Raw genomic sequence first — 20,125 nt, 5'->3', positions numbered from 1 at the left:
TGAAGGCCGCTCCTTTTCACAAAATGATAACAATGATCAAAAAACATTACTCGGTTAGAAGAAACTACGTCACAAGTCTGAAAAATCTACAGCAGAGCTTGTTAAATATAGAAAATGAAGTTCGCACACAGTGCTAGACACACATCAATGTACAAACGCAAACGGCGAGGACAAGTCGCACCACTCACTGCGGTGAGTCTCGACATATGCGCGTATGCAGTTGCGAACAAGTACACGAGGCCGCTATGCTATTTTTGATGAGTAGGTGTGCAGATGAGAAAAGTAAGCACATGAAATTTTGCATGCACAGAGATAAGTGGACGTAGTGGTGGCATAAGAATGACCACGAGGGACGGCTCTCTCGCTGGCGTTTCCAACTTCTGTTCAGAGGTTCGCGTTTTTATTTTTGTCACTTACGATCGGCCACTTAACACAACAGCTCTTTACATCACATATTTGATTCACTATTCCATTGTTCTGACTGCGTTTGTTGTCTGAATGACAAGGCATTATTCATTTGTACGTTTCCCTCCTTTTTCTTCAGATTTTTTACTTTAGATGGAACGTATTTCATTTATGCTTCTTCCTGCAACCGCATTTGCGGCATATTGCCTGTGCTTGTTGTATTAGTGATCATCGTCATGATCATCATCATCTACATTATCAACGTTATTATTATAATCGAAGTCGTCGTCGTGAAACTGATGTAGGATAATTAGTCCCAGTGCATCGTCATCACGGTGCCGCAGCAGGGTCGAAAGGACACTAACGTGCTTTTCGGAACATCATTAACTCCTCGCTTCAGCACTTCAGGTCAGCGTCAGCGAGGACTTCAGACCAGGTGTTTATGGGCATTAAACAGTACCGAATCAAAAATGACACTCACGAGAACTTCCCTTTCAATTTTATTTCTTAACGAGATAATACAGTATCAGGAAAGCACGGTAGCAACACTGTACAAAGGTTTTGTGCAGTATTTGACGGCTGGTTTCGTACTGATACGCTCATGCTGTTTATTCAAGAAAAATGAAACTTCCTCTTCAAGTACCCTTCACTCTCCCCTCTCCCCGCTCCCCTTCCACACTCACATACGAATCCAATATTTGTTTTTCTGTAAAGGAAGTATAGAACGAATGGTATGGGAGGGGGACTTGTGGAGGACTTGTACTCTTCGCGGAGTGCTGGGCCTTGTAGGTGACAGCGTATCCTCCAATTCAAAACACGTTTTCTCTACGATCGAAATACGGGGTATGCTTCGGCCTGTGGCTGTCATATTTTCACAGGCGTCGCTGAAAGCGAAACCGCGGAGGGAATATTCGTGCTAGCGCTGTGTTAAAAAAAAAGTAGTTCATAAAAAGTTCAGTGAATAGCGAACTTAGACGCGAGAAAAGTGCTTTTGTGAATGTTATTGCAAAGACCCGCGGTTCATGCGGCAAGTACGAAGTTCAGCCCACGCTTAGCACACAACATGTCAAGTTGTGTCAAGGGTTATATAAAAGCCGGCATTCTTTTTTTTTTTACTTAAGGAAATCAGAGCGTAGTCTTAAATCAACAACACAGCTTTTCTTTTTCTTTTTTTCCGGCAAACTTAAGCTTAGGTGGCGCCTTACAACAGCCGACATTCCATCCCACATTTTTTGTTTTTTACGTTCATTCGCTCGGAAGGCAAAGGCTGACCATTCGCGAAGTGAAATGAAACGCCCACGACATTTCTTGGCAAAATAAACATGACATTTATTCTTGCTCCGCGAGGTGCACGCCGATTCGAGGAGAAGCGTGTTTAGTAGGCGTTCCGCGTATGGTGCAACTTGAGGAACGTTTTATGGCAGTGTTGCGTAATCTGGACTTTTGTTTTTCTCATTCTGTTTTGTCCGCTTATTAAAAGTACGCTTACACTTTTGCGATTGCCACGCAGCCTAAATAATCAGGACAGACGAAATACACGACAAAGCGAGTTTCCGAAAAGCGAGTTTACTGAACGCGCTAATGATCTCTGGCTGGTGTGCGAGTTGGGACGATCGGCTTAAGAAAAAGTTGCGCTACGATATTGCTTAATCAGAAGTTGTGTATTGCCATTTGGCCTTAATGAGCGGTGACGTTGTTCCGTTGAGTCACTCATAAATGTACTGACAAGCCGCAGTGGTGGACTTGTAGTGGCTACTTTGTTGCGCTGGTGAGCACTAGGTCGTCGGTTCGATTCCCGACCACTGCGGTCGCATTTCGGTGGGGTCGCAATGCTAGAATGCAATTAGGTGCGCCGTAAGGAACTCCAAGTATTGAAAATTAATCCGGTGTCCCCCCACTACGGCGTGCCTCACAATCCACAGTGCAGCTAGGGGACGTTCAATTCTGCAAGTTAATTATAATGTAAGAAAATACACGACAACGCGAGTTTCCGATGTGTACCAGATGTCGACATTTTGTCTGGATTCTAGGTCGTAAAAGTGCACCGTACCCGTTGCGATGGCTCGATGGTCACGCTTTTTTCTGCGCACAAGGGTTCTTCCGGGTTTGAATCCAATCAGCGGTGAACGCATCCCGATGGAGAATGAGTAAAAATAAAGATAGCCTCTCTTGGCCAAGCAATGGCACCAATACTACACTGTTAAAAAAAAAAGTCCCGTCATGTTACGGCATAACAACCTCCAAACTTTTGACGCCAGGAAGTTCCTGTAATGATACATGACACTACTGAAGCGCGGTAGTTCTCAACCAACATTACCAATGCCGTAACTCATGAAACTACTTTTGAAGCCGTAGTGCTCCTTAACGTTACCAATGCCGTGCCACAAGCAGGAACCTCTGAAGACATGCTTATTTACCAACATTACAAATGCCGTATCACAAGAAACTACCACTGAAGCCGTAGTACCTTCAAACATTGCCAATGCCGTACCACGAACGAAAAGTTTTAAAGCCGTAGTTGCCTTCCGACATTGTCAATACCGTACCATGGGCAAACGATTATATAAATGTGACATGCAAGTCATTACACATTATTAGTCATCGCCATAATCTTATTACACGAAGATTTTACGCACTTTACAGCGACTATCTTTAGGCCCCTTTACAGCCCCGTCACATCTTCATAGAGCTCATCACTCCACTGCGAAGTCACTAAGACTGGCATGGCGCTCTTTGGGCATACCTGGCCCTTGCGCCGCTAAACAACATTCATTCATTCATTCATTCATTCATTCATTCATTCTTTCAGGGCCGGAACCGTAACTGGCGCCTGAGGGATCTCAAGTGTGAGACATCGTGACTATAATGGCACCGTAATGAGTTTGTATGGTTGCTGTGCTTTACTTCAGCTTTGATGAATAATGAAAACATCATGAAGTAATGCAACATCAATATACGGATAGAAAGCAATCGTAGCACCAGCGATTGCTACAGGTGCTCGGTGTGCAGCTAATTTCCTTCTGTGTTGCGCAGTATTCACCAGTGTTGTAGCAATATCTTAGGTAGTCAACTTAAATTGGAGCTGATACAAGCAATAGTTCATTAAAAAATAAATATGTTAGGCAGAATAATGAGTAAAACCACATTTTTCGCCCTTGTATGGGTATTAGGAGCTCAAATTTTGTTGATGAGCTTTCTCCTTTTCTGTCTAACACCACCAAACGTTTTTCATGCGGTAATAGTTGATACTTCATAAAGATCACATGAATACTCAGGATAGTTCTCGAAAAAAAAAACAACTAGGTCAGTTTTCATTACTTAAATGATATTGCGCGACAAAAAAAAAAAAAAAAAAGACGACACGGACGTGACAGAAGACGACACACCTAGCGCTAGGTGTGTCGTCTTCTCTCACGTCCATGTCGTTTTTTTTTTTTGTCGCGCAATATCATTTTAGTAATGGATTACCAACTTGCCCGGAATGCTGCTCTGCTCTCAGTCCGTTTTCACTCGTACTGTACTTAAAGAACATCAACAGCCTGTTTTGGACCATCAGAGGAAATGAAAATGAAATGCAGGAAAGGTAGGCCAGCACCGAAAGTCGATCAAACAATAGTAAAAGAAGACTCACAGAGCTCCATTCCTTCTTGAAGATCGGAATCTCTGCGCAAGCCGCCAGAGCCTTTCAACGGGGTTCTTTGTTTCTATTCATTTGCTGGTGTGCGCGCTTTTCTTCGCATGTGCCAACGAGGTACCTGGAGTGAATCTGAGATAGGCATGCGACAAATCCAGTTAAAACACCCATGGAAAAAACAATTGTTACAACTAACTTATAATCCCAGGTTTATTCCGCATCACCTACAAAGCCTGGCACGTAATTTCACCCCTTACCGCTATCCTAACTTATTAAGGTACGCGCAGACCTCAGCAGCCACACAGGATCACTTATCCAAATCTTGGCACTCATGCTAGGATATTCCGCACTGCAATTGAAACCCGTGTAGCCGTGATGGTATCCATGCATAAACAGCTTGCGTAGCTATATGTGTACCTCCATACTTAACAGGCATGATCAGTGATGGACTAATTGAAAACTTTGCTATCATACACGCAAAGAAAAAAGTGTGATTGTGATAACTTGTAAGCTCAACTCTGCCAAATCTTGGCGAAATCTCATCAAAGAAGTGATACTTTTAATGTAACCCGATGCAGAAATGAAAGACGGCATGTCGTCTTTCTGATAGAGAAGTCAAAATCAGGTACAATGAAAAGAAGGCCCCAAGGACACTAAACCAATGATTCTCCCTTGTGTTCATTTTCTCGTGTAATAGTGCTTGCAGGCAATGCTATCTGTGCAGTAAGGGTAATGGCGATTGAACACACTAATACATGTCACAGTAACTTGCGGATACCCAACTTGCGAAATATACTGCCTAGCCTCACATGCTTCTTTCAGAGCATAATTACCGGATTTTTGTGGTTAACCTGTACACATGGCAGGAACAGACAATTCAATACCATGTAGTGCTACCTTGGAGTGTTACCTTGGCCAGCCTTGGCTAGAAGGAACTCTTGCAGTAAAAAAGTTGAAAACTGCCAACTGTACCACACATATTACAGCAAGAATGTCACCTGTATTCGGTCTTGTTCTTACTGCTATGTTATAAAAAAGTAAGGCGAATAAACAAGCTGAACTCTATATATGGCAACACATAGCAGTAATCCGCGTTAGTTCTGTGGAATGTCCACTATTTGCTTTGTTCAAATAATTCATCAATTCCTCAAACACCCCTGCTAGGGTATTACATAAGGGGTGGGCTTCTGTTCGATAAAGAAAAATTTCTTCTATAGTCGCCGTCAAATGAAACACAGTTTGATCAGCGAGATCATTCCAGTCCCTGGCCATCTGAACAAAGGACTTCATGTTCAAAGAAGTAGGGGCAGGAGGCAGACATACATGGTCTTCTTATAATGGAAGCGCAATGGCGCAATGGCAATGTGCATCAAAAATTGCAGAGTTAAGAGAGGAAGAATTTGAAATAATAAAAAAACCTGTAAATTTTCTGTCGTATTTCTAAGTCGTGAAAGTTAGTCTGCAAGGACATGCTACTGCACTAGAAATACTTATTGTAAATAAAGAAAGCTGTAAGACTTTGAATGGATTCGAGGGTCCATACTTTCGTCGAATATGCTAATAGTTTTACAGAGAGTGGTGCGAGTACCAAGTAACACCGCAGGTAATCAAGAACGCTAACTGCGTTCTTGATTATGTTAGCGCAAAATCATTACAAGCTTTGCAACCTAGATTTCCCCTCTGTCTCGATGAAGCCTCTTTATACAGCCCCGGGGAAACTGAAAAAAGAAAGAACGTGACAGTCACTTTAGCATACGCCAAGGAGGGTGAAGGCGAAGGCCTGCGCGCTTACGAGAAACCATTCAGTTACTTAAGACTCTCATTCGAATGCGTAGTTACTTGTTTTCTCCCACCAAAGGACGTTGGTTCGAGTGGCTAAATTAGCTTTATATTAATTAAATGTGCCTCTGTTTTTTGGCGTTGACGAGCTGCATCGTAGCCAGATGTGAAAGACGAGGAACGCGCGAGCAGTGGCACGAGCGCGTGTCTGCGCGAGGCAAGGTCACGTGACTCTTTACCGCACGCCGCGTTCTCCAGGCCACCGGGGGCGTGAGCCACCTAAGGCTTTCGCCTCAATAATATGCGACCGATGGTGGAACTACGGCCGCCGAGCACAGCAGCATGGTTCTCTAACCATTAGGCCCACGATCCCACGCATACTTCTCTCGTTCCAAAGCCAGCCAGCTCTCAAACGCCCGGCGTGCGCAACCCCGTGCCACTTCTTCGTCTTTTTTCCTTGCGACCGCTCGCTCGTGACGTCATTAAACTCAGCCGTGCTCCCTATAAATTGTATACGCACATGATGTGCCGCTTCGTGCCTCCTCCCTTAAGCCTCGCTCGTGCACAACGACACCCGCCAGGCATATGTAGTGAAAAAAGAATGTCAAGACAAACAAGAAAAACAGATAAACAAGTGTCGGCGGGCGCACGCGCAGCTACGAGTGCTGTTTTTGTCGAAGTAGCGCCGCCTTACCAGAACCTCGTTTGCCGCCAGCATTGGAAACGATGCGCGAGGCCCCAGCGAAAGATAATCCTGCCGTGATAACCGCGGCCGACTCGCGAATTTTCTTTCCATCGTTCGGTCTAACGCGTCCCGAGCAGTGGCGCGTGACGTAACGCCGGTGTGCTATGTGTAAGGCCTGGGTGCCATGTATGGCCGCGCGTTCGCGCGTTATTATGAGCAGTTGTGAGGTGTACGCAGGAGACACGAGCACGCCGTCAATGCCGTTGGAAACTCGTGCAACGACGCATTTTGCAAATCGCCACCGCACAGGCCCATCAACTACATCCATCGGCTCCGTGAGCGGCTAGACGAAGTGACAAGCAAGCACCGACCGGCGATTCGGCGACAAATCTTAAATTTCCAGGGGGCGGCAGAGCAAGCTACGCCGTTCACTTGCACTCCCAGAAAGAATGGCGACGGCCGAACGTCACAAAAGCACTCGCGTGAATTCTGTAGTATACTAACCTACAGCAAGAAAGCGTGCCACATAGAAAGGCAGGCGAACCGGCAGGTATACTGGATCAGTGATTCATAGATGAAGAGCTTTCTGGCACAACAAAGAATTGAAGTCAATTCTAACTTACCGTGCAATTCTTTGACACGAGCCGGAGAATCCGCAACGCTGCACGGTTTGACCTTGCAGCAGCCAAAAACGCGAGAAATGATAAAACCCGGGACGACACTGCCACTGCTCGCAGATCCGAAACCACGGCAGAAAACAGGCCCGCGTGCGCCTGGCCGTGACCTTCCGCACGGTGGCGTCGTCGCGCAAGTTCCGAGCAAAAAGTTAGTTCGATTGAAGTTTTAATGCTGCATTGGCGAAACGAATATAGGACGGCCTTCCTTGCAATCGCACGCAATAACGGTACTTCGCCACATCAGTCACTCTACACATAGCTACTTATCATACCCCAAAGTAAGATTCCATAGTGAAACCGGTTCAGAGCCGTTGAAGCCCGTTACTGGGCGCGGCAGGTACGGCGTTCGTGCAGCTGTAGTCGAGTAGGATGATCCTGTAATTTGACTGTCTTTTTTTTTTAATTCAAGGGAAAATGAGACATCCACCACATCGTAGCAATTGCTACAAGGGAGGCACACACGGTATGACGACAACACTATGCCCAGGTGTTTCTTTCGGGCGTTAATTCAATCAATCAATCAATCAATCAATCAATCAATCAATCAATCAATCAATCAATCAATCAATCAATCAATCAATCAATCAATCAATCAAAAGTCTATCTGTCTCTCGATCAATTAAAGCAAATCTTGAACGTTAGAAAATAAGAAAAATATCGGTAAAAGCACATCATCCTGCTCTATCACCGCACTGAAGCAGTTGGCAGTGATTGTCGATAAGAATAGAAGAGAACGTAAGATATCGGACGGACGGACGGATAGGCTGGTTGATGTATTCATTAAACTTAACGACTCGCGCTAAATCTTGTACCACGCCACACAACCTGTCGGTTTGAAGCAGTTTAATTTTCACCGTCACCCGGAGTTCTCCAACGAGCCCCCCCGAAGACCAAGTACACGAATGTTCTAACGTTGCGTCCTCATCGGAATGCTTCCCCCGAGATCGAGCCGACGAACTCGTGACCAGTCATAAACAAGAAGAAAGCGCCATAGCCGTCAAATCACAGCCGCGGATGCACCTTCTTTTTTTTTTCGCCGTGTTGTCTTAACCGAGCCGTTAGATCCAACTTCGGCTTCGACAACGGCTCGTTGTCGGGGAGGAAGATCATCTCCCACTCGAGACGACATGGTCTTCGCCCCTCCGCATCATTGCTGCTCCGTGCTTTCGAAATTAATGAGGCCGAGATGGGGGCTACCCGCCGAGAACTGCATCACGCACGTACGCCGCTAGAGATGCGGCTCGTCCAACGGTGCATTACGAGTAATGACGCTAGAGATGCGCCTCTTCCCAACCGGGACTGCCGAAAACTCACGTCCGGTGACCTGCTTTATTAAAGCCTGGGGTCGTGCTTTCTCCGCTGGTATGGCGCAGCGATCTGGCAGCCGCAGGAATGGCTTCAGCCGGTCGATGATCCGCGAATTCGCAAAGCCTTTTCGCGACCACCCTTCTAGTCGAACGAGACTAGGGAATAAAAATCCTTCTGTCGTAACCACAGAAATTCTTTTAGACAGAAAAGGCGTGAACACAACGAAACAGGTAGACCTACACGCACGACGAGCCCCCATTCCAACAAATTTATCCTGAAGATAAAAGCAGAGCCTGTTTGCACAAAAAGGGGTGCACTGAATTGTGTCAAGTGCAGTGTTTATCCTGAAGCCAAAGGTTAGAAAGCGATACTGGACAGTTTTCATTTAATGTAGGCGAATGTTCATGGGGATCGCACTAATTCCAGAGGGTTTTCGTGCAACGTTATCGAAGCAGATATGAATTTCGTAGCAACCCAGCATCATTTACGTAGCAATAGCATGTAGCACTTACGAGATTATTGCATATTTATGCGCAACGTTTCTGTTATGGTTACGCCGGAATATCTATATGAACCACGCCCTGATTACTCAACTTCGTGCGTGTGTTTCAAAACGTGCCGCGGGTACTTTACTGGTATAACGGGCTTATAACGACACAATTAGACGCGTGTTATGTAATGCGGTGCTCATTACGAGAGAGTCTGGGCAAACGACTGTCAATTAGAGCGAAGACGGGACCTTTTCTTGAAGGACCAACTTGTTAAGCTGTGTCGAGTGTATGTGACTGTAGTGGGAAAAGAGAGCGCGTTCCTGGCACATTCAATTATGGAGGAAGACATTCGGCTTGCATGCGCGCGCTTTTCTGTGGCTGGGTAATGAATCAGAAGTTATCGAGGAGTTCTTGGAACGAGATACTGATAAACCCTTTGTCGAGGCTCCTGATTCAATAAATTTGTGACTTCTAAGCTTGGGTTTTGGAAACTTGATTTATTGAGGCTTTGTAAATGCGTTTCAATTATTTTTTTTTTGAGTAGGTTGGCTGCCACGTTTTTCACCCAGGTCCCGGGTTCGATCCCGGAAGTGGCGGCCACAGTCCGATGGGGCGGAATGCAAAAAAAAAAAAAAAAGGCGCTGGCGTACCATGCATTGCGGGTGCTTTAACGAACCTCAAGTGGTCAAAATTATTTCGCAGTGCCCCCGTCACACACACGATACCACGTGCTTCATAATGAGATCCTGGTTTTGGCACGTCAAACCACACAACTTAATGAATGTGTCATTTACCATTTGATTTGATTCATCGGATAGTTTTGGAAATGCGGGCATAGCCTGGAATCAGTTGACCCAAGAAAGGGGCAGTTGGCATCGCTGAGTGAGACCTTCGTCCTGCCGCGGACGCAAAACATGCCGATGATAATGACTGAAAACGTTGGAAATTGTTGTCACCGGTTCTCCCGCAAGTTATAGCTGAGAAAATCAGGAAATAAAAAAAAATGTGCAGGTCTAACGAACATGTTAGAAGCTACGTGAAGCCACGTCAAGCTACGTCAAGCTACGTCAAGTTACGCCAAGCTACGTCAAGCTTTAGTAAAGCGGCTAATAAAATGCTTTACAACTAACGGCACGACGCGTGCAGTGTTATGTAGAGCGGTTATGCACTACAGCGCTCACGTGCTATGCCGAAGTACAAACTCCAAATCAGGCGGGTGCAAAGTGTGAGATGTTTACGCAGCTATTATCACCAGCAAATGCATAATCGAAGAGCAACAAGCAATTGAAAAGTGAATCTGAAGACTAATAAAAGAAAGAATGAAGCACAAACACGTGGAAGCGTAGAGACATTTTTGCAACGAAGACAGAACTGGGCAACTGTAGATACGCCACCATACATAAAAATACGCATAAATGAACAGATGAACAAGCTAATTCAAACCTAAATTTAGGAATCACAGAAAAAAAAAAGCTGGAGAACGCTTAAGCTTCTCCTTTAAGAGTGGAAGGCGATAGTATTAAAATATCCCTGTCTGCTTCTCACGCTTCCCGGTAGCTGCAGCTTTGTAACCGTAATGTTTACCAAGAAACGCTGGCGGCTAACGCTATACACGAAGGGAAACTTTCTGGTAGAAACGCGGCCTCTTGCCTGGGCCGATTCCGGAGAGTCGACAGCCACACCGAAAAACATTACACCATTTTCAAGTTTCTGTTGTTTTTTCGCACTTTTAATGTATCAGTCTGAAAAGATTTGACATAAAAGGCATGCGCTGTCCGTGTTTTGTTTCGTGACGTTTGTTTGTGGGCTGCCATTCTTGAAATTACGAGGAATAACTTTGTCAAGAGCGTAAGACAAGGTATGGGCAACTTTAGTGATAGAATGGTGTGGCAACATAACCCGCATATACCGCACGTCATGCAGCAAGGCTTGCCACATACATATGCCTAAATACATACGACAATTTTCACTCACAGGGACGCCGACGCCGTATGCCAGACGCCGACGCCGGATTTTTGTGACAGGGGGCCCTTAACGTTAGCACTTACCGAAGTATTAAGAGTCAGGGAATCTGAGTTTGGTGCAATTAGACAAGCACAAGCAAACACAACTGCTTTTCTCCCGTAAAACACCCAATGCACAAAAACATACCTCAACATGTTATTAAGCATGAAAGGGAGTAGATACGTAGCCGTGTCGTGAGCCCACTGCCTAAAGTTCCCGAAGTGCTGGTACGCGCACTAACTTCAAGTCAGAAAGGCACGGCTGTTTCGATCACGAGTCCTAAATTATGATATCGAGAGAGCTCAGCGCGCATTCAAGCAGCGCGAGGAGTTGAAAAAAGCGAACTGATTTATCGGGTGCCATGCGAGAACCACCGAATGCGTGCTGCCCAAATACGTGCTGCGGCGACGATTTTTCACGCAGCGACATGGCGCCTCTCTCAGACCGGGTTACCGGAAGATTAATGGCGAGTGCCGGTGGGGACGATCGAAATAGTCTCACCGCGCAGCCAAGGTTAACGTTAGCCTGGTCTGGAATAACGAGGTGCTTTGGCGTGAGATGGGGAGAAGAGCTGGGCCAAGGCCTTAGCCGCGACTAGTTGCGATTACTTCCTGTAATACGTGGTTGGAGGCGGGACATTCGGAGGAATGGGCGAAAGAACCAGCGCGTTAACGCCTGATGTTTGTGGTAAAAGATATTTCATCGCAGTCGTATTCGCTATACAAAACGACATTTATTTTTACCTCACAGTTTCTGTCGTAGGATCGTTTGAGCACAGAGTTATCATTGTCGGTCGAGCTGAGCAGCGGGCTTCAGAAACCTTCGGTAATGTTCAGCAGGCCTCAGTCTGGTTATTGCAGTAAGGCTTTAACTTGACTCCTTCCTGGATCATTGCAAATTTGGTTCACGTTTAGAGAAGACATAAGAGCACAAAGAGATAGTATTTCTGAAAAACATAAAACACAAGTGCGAAAGTTATTTCTTGTGTTTTCCTTTCTGTGTGCTCTTAGCGGTGATGTGGCTTTCCTTCCCCTAGGGCCCCGCTAAGCTATCCGACCTCGTTTGGCTCGGCTTAGAATAGAAGAGGCCGTTTAGAATAGGAAACTACTGCTTAAGACTAATTGAAGTAAACACTGGGAAGTAGAAAAAAGACAACGCACATGTTTTTTTCTCACAGTTACTAAAGGAAATAGCAAGAAGTGGACAAGGCAGTTCAGTCAAATTGTGATGCACATAAGGCGCAGCGTTTTTATTGTAAGACATTTATTTTCTTTCTTGATAAGCCCTCCTGATTTACAGCTGTGCGTTGCAAATCCGAACACAACATTAAAGCATTGATTTTGGGGCTAGGCAAATGGCAACGATACGATGACATCAAAGTTATGCTCATCTTTTGAAACTATCATGAATATACCAAATATTTGACGATCCTTGCACGGCTCTGCTGCTTGACTTACTCGCAAGGATGACACACACTTTACACCACAAAAAAAAGAAGAAAAAAGAAAAATAAAGCAAGGAGAAAAAGCAAAAGAAAGAAAAAATACAGAACGGTGTGCTGACAACTCGTTATAGTACAGTGATTGCTTACTCAATATTTTACCTCCATAAATCTTGAGGATGTTTTTTACTCACAACCTCACTAATGCCTAAAGCGGTTATTGAACTCTCCTTTTCGTCAACATACACTTCATTATGTATTACGAGAACTGCTATGTGTATTATTATGTATTACGAGCTGATGTATCATTATGTATTACGAGCTGATGCTAGGCACAGTGAACTGTGCTTGGCATGCACCCCCTACTCCATCGTAAGGTATCGGAATCCTGTAGTAGCTTCCACAGAAGGCAATTGCCGATACTCGTTTATTATAGTTACGATAGTACAAGCGTACAAACCAAAAAGTGCCATGAATGTGAAGCCCGGGCAATGCAAAAAAAGCAACAACAAACCATTGAAGAGCATACATCGCATTCGAGACTGTGCACAATGTGAGGGAGCAGCCGCATCACCCTTGAAGATTCTGCTGGCCTACTTCACATACCACTAGTGCGTGGACCATTCGCTAGTAACAGTGTCCCTTCAAGCAAAATATTTTGGTTACAGTGTCTACGTATCTCCAATTTCGAGGAAGGCGGCCCCTAATTAGGGCATATTAATATATGATAACTTATCCAAATGGGTGCGACCCTGGTTCGTGCAGGAAGCAAAGCAATGCCTCGTGATGGGCATCTTCTTGAACAGAATTGCTGCACGTCTTTAGCCAAAAAAAAAAAAAAGTGTCTGAAGTTTAGCGTGGTTAACGTGCACCCCACGCATAAATCACGAACGCAGATCGCTGAAGCTTTGGTGGTTTAAACTGTAAAACTCGTGCAAATCTCGATGCCAGAGTAAAACATTTGAGCACTGCTGTCGTTTGCTTATTCGAGGGCGAGAAGAGTCGACAGAGCGCGCCATGCGATATATTCGCGTTAAATTAAGTCCTATTCTCGCAGCACGGTTCCCTCCGCGGTCACGTGATGCAACGCGCCTACGTTATTTGAGCGGAAAGACAAAACAGGTGGCCAAGGTGACCTTTGAACGCGAATTGTTAACGTGCGCTCATTTAAGTATGCAGATATAGGGGGAAAACCCTGCTGTAATCCGAAGAAAAAGTAATTCGATTCTTAAAGGTTTCCTTTAAGAATCGAATTACTTTTTCTTCGGTCTACTATTGCCATGACCTATGGAGCGACTGAACGCCCAGGTTATAAACTGGCTTAGAAACTCAAGAAAGACCTCGGTTTTGAAACGAATCCACTCTGAGCCTAGGTTATATAAGAAGTAAATGTCGCAGTGCAGGTAGTCGTTCAGACTTTTTTCCAATTATTTATTGCAGATATTTTTTTCTTTTTTTGTTACGATCGACGCCGGCAAAGCCAGCGGCACCCAATTTCACACTGCTATGATCAACCATCATTGGATTGCTCTCGGCGCGCAAGGCTCTTTGAGGAGCGCCTTTTCGCCGCGCGTTTTTTATCGCGAATGTGAAAGGTCGAACCCAAATGGGCAACATTTCAACACACAGTAGAGGAACAATTCACAACTCAGGAAAAAATTTTTTTTAAATCCGATGCTTTCTTTTCTACGTGGTTCTCTCCCTTGACCTGTTTTTTCGCTGCAGGATCCTCGCTTCACTCCCCGCCCCCTACACTCAATCAAGACTTTAAGCCCTGCATTCCACCCGACAGAGTACATTGGGGAAGGCAGGGGGTAGACGTCAATAAAGCTGCATAGACTGCCACAGCAAGACGAAGCACTGTTTACCCCCAAAAAAGCAATGCTCGTGTTTGTTCTCATTGGCTCATCTATTTTTGTTACTTCTATACATGTATTAGACAATCAGATGTCGTGGAAAATCAGGCGAAAAAGTTGCCAACATTTCGAATTTCCTAAAGCAGATCAAATCAGGATAGCACACCAGTTGCAAGCTGGTTCACATCCTCACCTCTCCTTCTGTCTCTCTTGATCAGCGCCATCCGCTATAAAGTATGTGGCACGGAACACGCCGAAACCACATTTATTTAGAGTGAATAGCCTTTCTTTGGCTCCTTCGCCCCCTTTTCATGGCTGTCTGACTTTCCCGGCAGGAACAAAGGCACCGATTCAAAGGGTACGGTGTGCTTTCGCGTGACCGATTTTATTTGACGCATTTTGTAAACACTTTTGTCTTTTTACAGATGCATTGGGGCAAGTCCGTCGAATGAAACAGTAATATAGAGGTTTAGCAGTGTCCGGTATTCCGGTATACGCAAATGTCCCTGCGTAGTACCGAGTTACCGAACGTTGATGGCGACATATTGTGACGTTTCATCTAGCCTTGTTGAGACGTTTCTGTGTTCTACTAGCGTTCTTGTCGCGAAAAAAAAAGGCATTTAAAAAGGCAAGGTGTCCACGATTACGCCGCTGCCGAAAATTTACGCCACCAGCGAAGTAGAATACACTTAGTTACTGCAATATTACCTCTGCGTTTGTCCGGTTGAGCTCTGCGCCACCAGGTGGCGTCACCAATCCTGCTGCTCACGTTTAACCCCCGCTAACCCGGCAATGTGCTTGCATATACCGGAATACCCGGCACGCTAAAGCTCTCTATTATGACCCTTTGAGGTGGCGCCCTCTATCCCTGTGGCATCTGCAGCGAAGGAGGATGAGAGCCGCTGGGGGAACACGTGACATATGGGCATATATGCATAGCCAGCTAATACTAGAGCTATAGTTTCGCTAGTTAACCAATCCGTTCTCTACGATGTTACGCAGTGGAACAACAAACGCTGCCTAAATATCCTCTCTGCAACAAATACTCGCCTTCAAGCGTCTGATTCCTTCAATAAAGTGAATATCTTACTAGAAGCGTTCGGCTATTCGCTTACGTTGACAATCACCGTCGATGGTATCTGCGCATCTTCTTTCGCAGCCTCAGCAGGATTGCTGTCTTGGGCCTAACGAGTATTTGCACAGTTCTCTAACCAGTATTGCGGCGAGCAGTTTTCCAGCCATCGCGTGGTTCTCGTTGAGAACGGGCTCGAACCGCTCTCCAGAGTGCGTCGTGGGAAAGCACGGGCCGGTCGTTACGCGACAAAAGGCGGGAGGATTGCTTTTGTACGCGCATCGACCCGCACCGTCATTACGCGATGCGGGGCTCCCACCGCCCCCCCCCCCCCATCCCAGCCTGTACGATCTATCCTAGAGACAATGGGGCAAACACCAAGGGCGTCACTCTTCACGCCGAGTGCCGTGAAGTTCTCCTTTGGACGAAGCTTCCACGAGTGCACCAGCCAGAAGAAAAGCGGTTGTAAGCTCTTGATACAGAAAGACAAAGAAAAGTTGTTTACCCAGAGTTGTTCTTTTACGGTGGGTAGTGAGCCATGCTTCTTATCTCCGGAACGACGTCGTGTAAAATTCGTTCTGTCGAAAAGGAGACGGCGCTGAAGGGCGCACCCGCCACTGTAGATTCACGGCCAAACGCGAACAGCGATGCATGCATCGTCATAGGAAAATTCTTCTGTGTACCCCGTCAATTTGATTTTTAATCGCATCCGTCAGATATTTACCACTTTTATCTATCTATCTATCTATCTATCTATCTATCTATCTATCTATCTATCTATCTATCTATCTATCTATCTATCTATCTATCTATCTATCTATCTATCTATCTATCTATCTATCTATCTATCTATCTATCTATCTATCTATCTATCTATCTATCTATCTATCTATCTATCTATCTATCTATCTATCTATCTATCTATCTATCTATCTATCTATCTATCTATCTATCTATCTATCTATCTATCTATCTATCTATCTATCTATCTATCTATCTATCTATCTATCTATCTATCTATCTATCTATCTATCTATCTATCTATCTATCTATCTATCTATCTATCTATCTATCTATCTATCTATCTATCTATCTATCTATCTATCTATCTATCCGCGGCCGATGGATAAAAAAAAGATGGGCAGGCCGCAACTTTGTGTCGATGGAAGGCTTTTTGCTTCCGAGTGCCGGCGTCTCAAATCCTTGAATTCAATAAAATTGCAATAACATTCACTGGAAGTACAAAGGGTATGCTGAGCACATTTCCCGAACCCGTAGCCAAGAAGGCTAATACCTGGTCCAATAAAAATATTCAAAGTCGAAATAACAGTCTATAAAATGCGCGCACTCATTGCTACAGTACCCGTATCACAAAGGGCTGTAAGCGTTTGTTGGATGCCCCCTTTTTGTTCACTTGTTTTACAACATATGCCTTGCGGTATATCCCCCGTATATAAAATAGTAATAATGAAGAACAGGGTATCAATATATATCACTCAATTTCTCAGTATTTTTGCGACCAGACAACGGGAACAATTGTTTAATGGTGTTCAGAAAGCACTTCCCAATGTCAAAATAAAATTTATTCAGGATCTTCGAGAGAAAAAGCTGCAGTACTTAGACGTTGTTGGGTACAGGATTTCACATAACAGTGCCAGAAAATTCTAGAAGCCGTTTTCGGTATATATTGCGTGCGAGAGAACAAATATTGCTTCTTGAGTCTTCGAGCAAAAGAGCACACGTGAATGTTGGCAGTGAGATGAGCAGGGCGACTATTCGCATTTTAATGGAATTGGAGGGGGAGGATGGGGGGGGGGGGGGGCGTCGCGCTCTTGGTGCAGGAGCGCGAGATAAAGAAAAGAAGAATGAATAAAGAAAAGATGTCAACTTCGCGAGGAAGGCGGCGTCTGGCCAACACCGACGTGAAGCGTGATTGCGGTTCGCGAGATGAATGCAGCTCGCGAGATCGTCGATTCGAAAAACGTTTTCTGAAGACATCGACTCGCCGTTGAAAAAAAAAGATGGGCTGACACGGACTCATTTTCCCAAGAGGGTGCGCTGCTATTTACGCAGTCACCACACTGCCGAAAAGCATATAGACGGGCTTCAAAAAATAACTATGAAAACGTAGTTAAAATGGGAGAAATTCACCATCGCCGAGTGGTAAAAAGGCACGTCGGCCTGATTTGTCGCGTTTGATCTCTTTCTTTTTGTTGGTTTTTACTCCCTCTCCTCTAATTTTTTTTGCCACCTGGGTCGTAAGGTAGTTCTCTTGCCTTGTTCTGGTTTGTACACAAAAGAGCGCAAAGTCTGTTAGGCGTCAATCGGTCGCTTTATTGCTGACGCAGTTGTTCCTTAGCGAACTTACGCCAGAACGCATCCAATCACTTGCACAAGAACAGACGGAGCAGACAAGAACACTCCCTCCCTCGCCCACCCCCTTACAATCAACCATTCGCTCACTCGCCCAACCAATTACACTCACTCACTCACTCACTCACTCACTCACTCACTCACTCACTCACTCACTCACTCACTCACTCACTCACTCACTCACTCACTCACTCACTCACGCACTCACGCACTCACGCACTCACGCACTCACGCACTCACTAACTCACTCACTCACAGTCACAATCCGTTAATCACTCACTCCCTCTCACTTACTTACTCACTTACTTGTACACCCACAATCACTTAATCACTCGTCCACTCACAATCACATAATGACTCATTCACCCAGCCACTCACAATATATTACTCACTCACTCACTCACAATCACTCACTCGCTCACTCAGCATCACTCACCCACCCACACACTCACCATCATTCACTCACTTATCCACCCACTCACAATCACTCACCCACCCACTCACCATCAATCATCCACTCATTCACCCACTCACAGTTAGAAGAGATTAGCTGGAAACAGTTGAATACAGGACTCTCCTGACTATGTTCCCTGATCGAGCTGCTTTTCTCATCCGGGTCCCTTCAGACAGCAAGCTGGTGTGGAAGCGTGCCCGTGCTGCGTCTGTGCGACTAAGCGGAGAAACCGAAGCAGCTGGACTAGTTACAGACCATACGGCACAGACTGCCAGACTCGCCTCTCCCTTCGTGCGGAACAGCATGACAGATCACGTGAACTGACGCGCGCATCAAGTGTACGGGTGCGCGAGTGGCAATGTTGGTTCGGTCCTACGGGAAGCGATCATCATCCCATCTGTCTGGAGAAAAGTGGTTGCTTCGGTAGAAAATGGAAACTCAAGACGCAAGCAGTGGACTGGGACAACGATTTTCTCGTCTGCTTCAATTGCCACGATGCTAACCTGTCGTTCCAAACCAAGATCTCTCGCACTGCGAGTGGGGTTACTAGAAAAATTGAGGTGGCAATAAACGGGCCAACGCGAGACAGGCATCCGCTGAATTTCTGAAAGACCAGAGTACAGTCGCACCATGCCTGCAGGGACGAGGAAAAGCAGTATGAAGGCTTCCTCAAGAAGTACTTCAAAACAGCGCATGGTAGCTGCTTTATAGGCCAAGACTCACGCTAGAACAATGGACAAAGCACAGTGCCTGGTTCAGAGAGAAAAAAAAAACCGGAGTTCCACAAACATTGGGAAAACATTTCGAGCTACGAATGGCGCGTGCGAACTTCAAAACTCTGCAAAATACCGCACTTCTCGGGAAAATCATTGCTTAAGGAGAGCTTGCTCTTTGAGGCGCGTTTTGTGGCGGCGGAAGGTCTGGGTGCTGTCCTCGGGGGTGGCGCCGGGCCACGTTTCTCCGTGGCCTGGGCTGACGTTTGCCGGGAGCATTCGTCACCGAAGGCCGCTGCGAGTCTCTTGCCGAGACGCGCCGTTTCGTCTTGCTGGCTGACCAAAAGCTTCGCACAGACTGAGACTCTCCAGTGCGTAAGATCTGCACAAATATAAAGCGAATGTTCAGAACGAGTACCTGGCCACCATAGAGTAAGCGAGCTTCTGGTCGGCAATGATAGCGGCGTATTATCTCCTGAAAGGCCCGTCTGATAGAGAGAGAGAGAGAAAGAGAGAGAGAGAGAAAGAGAGAGAGAGAGAGAAATCGACATGCACAATAGAAATATATTTAGCTACAAACCCTCTCCGTCGCTTCTTCCACAGGCGATCGGTGTGTCGGGTCGCAGGTACTTTTTTAAGGCAGTTCTTTACGAGATGCATTGCTTGTGCAATCGGCTTATCGCTTGACTATACGAAAAACGTGGCCCCTCCTGTTGTCATCCGGGTCACTGAGAAGTCCTAAGCCGCAAGCGTGCGAGCGGTGGACGTGCCGGCGACGTGTGGAGAACGCCCGGCGACTAATAGCGTGACCCGGGGGCCACTTCTGACGTCGTCTCTCTCTCTCTCTCGCTTTGCACGGAGTACACATAGGGTCAATACCTTTCGCCACGCTTCGCGCGAGATTACATAGCAGCGCACGCCCTCTGTCGGTTCGCTGGAGCGTGATCGCTGTCGCACGCAACGTGTGGGCGAGCGACGCCACCGAAACTCTGATCCCCCCGCCCTGTGTTCTGGTCGGTCGCGTTGAATATTTAAACGTGCTGGCTAGAAAAAGGCTCGAGGCAGGACTCCTGTGGAATACTTAACCGCCAGTGTTGCCAGTTTGGTGTCGCTGACGCCGCGTTTACTGGTTTTTGTTGGTTTGGTTAGCGGCAAATGTAATCCCTCTTTAAATCTTGCAGTCTTGAATGTTTCTTCTTTTTTGGTTCGCTCTTAGCATCGCATAAAATGAAG

The 20,125-nt window shown here is 45.9% G+C and overlaps 1 protein-coding gene and 1 long non-coding RNA gene across 7 annotated transcripts in view; one reads left to right on the top strand and one right to left on the bottom strand.

Moving 5' to 3' along the window:
* Positions 1–7,453, bottom strand: part of LOC129383816 (uncharacterized) — a 139,147-nt gene extending 131,694 nt beyond the window's left edge. For 3 of the 6 annotated variants that reach the window (XR_008611697.2, XR_011890287.1, XR_011890284.1), the window contains exons 1-2: positions 7,127–7,446; positions 4,037–4,171 (exon numbers count right to left, since the gene is read on the bottom strand). This is a non-coding gene — a long non-coding RNA (uncharacterized lncRNA). Of the gene's footprint in view, positions 1–4,036; positions 4,172–7,126 lie in introns of all 6 variants that reach the window. The other 3 variants (XR_011890285.1, XR_011890286.1, XR_008611696.2) reach the window with 2 other exon arrangements.
* mfr (ferlin family C2 domain-containing myoferlin misfire) overlaps positions 1–20,125 on the top strand; it is a 375,605-nt gene that overhangs the window by 125,667 nt on the left and 229,813 nt on the right. The gene's annotated exons all lie outside the window — the stretch shown is intronic.

This window comes from Dermacentor andersoni, chromosome 9 (assembly GCF_023375885.2).
Source record: "Dermacentor andersoni chromosome 9, qqDerAnde1_hic_scaffold, whole genome shotgun sequence".
Lineage (NCBI taxonomy): Eukaryota > Metazoa > Arthropoda > Arachnida > Ixodida > Ixodidae > Dermacentor > Dermacentor andersoni.
The sequence above is the reverse complement of the archived record's forward strand: the minus strand, read 5'-3'. Positions and strand labels throughout refer to the sequence as shown.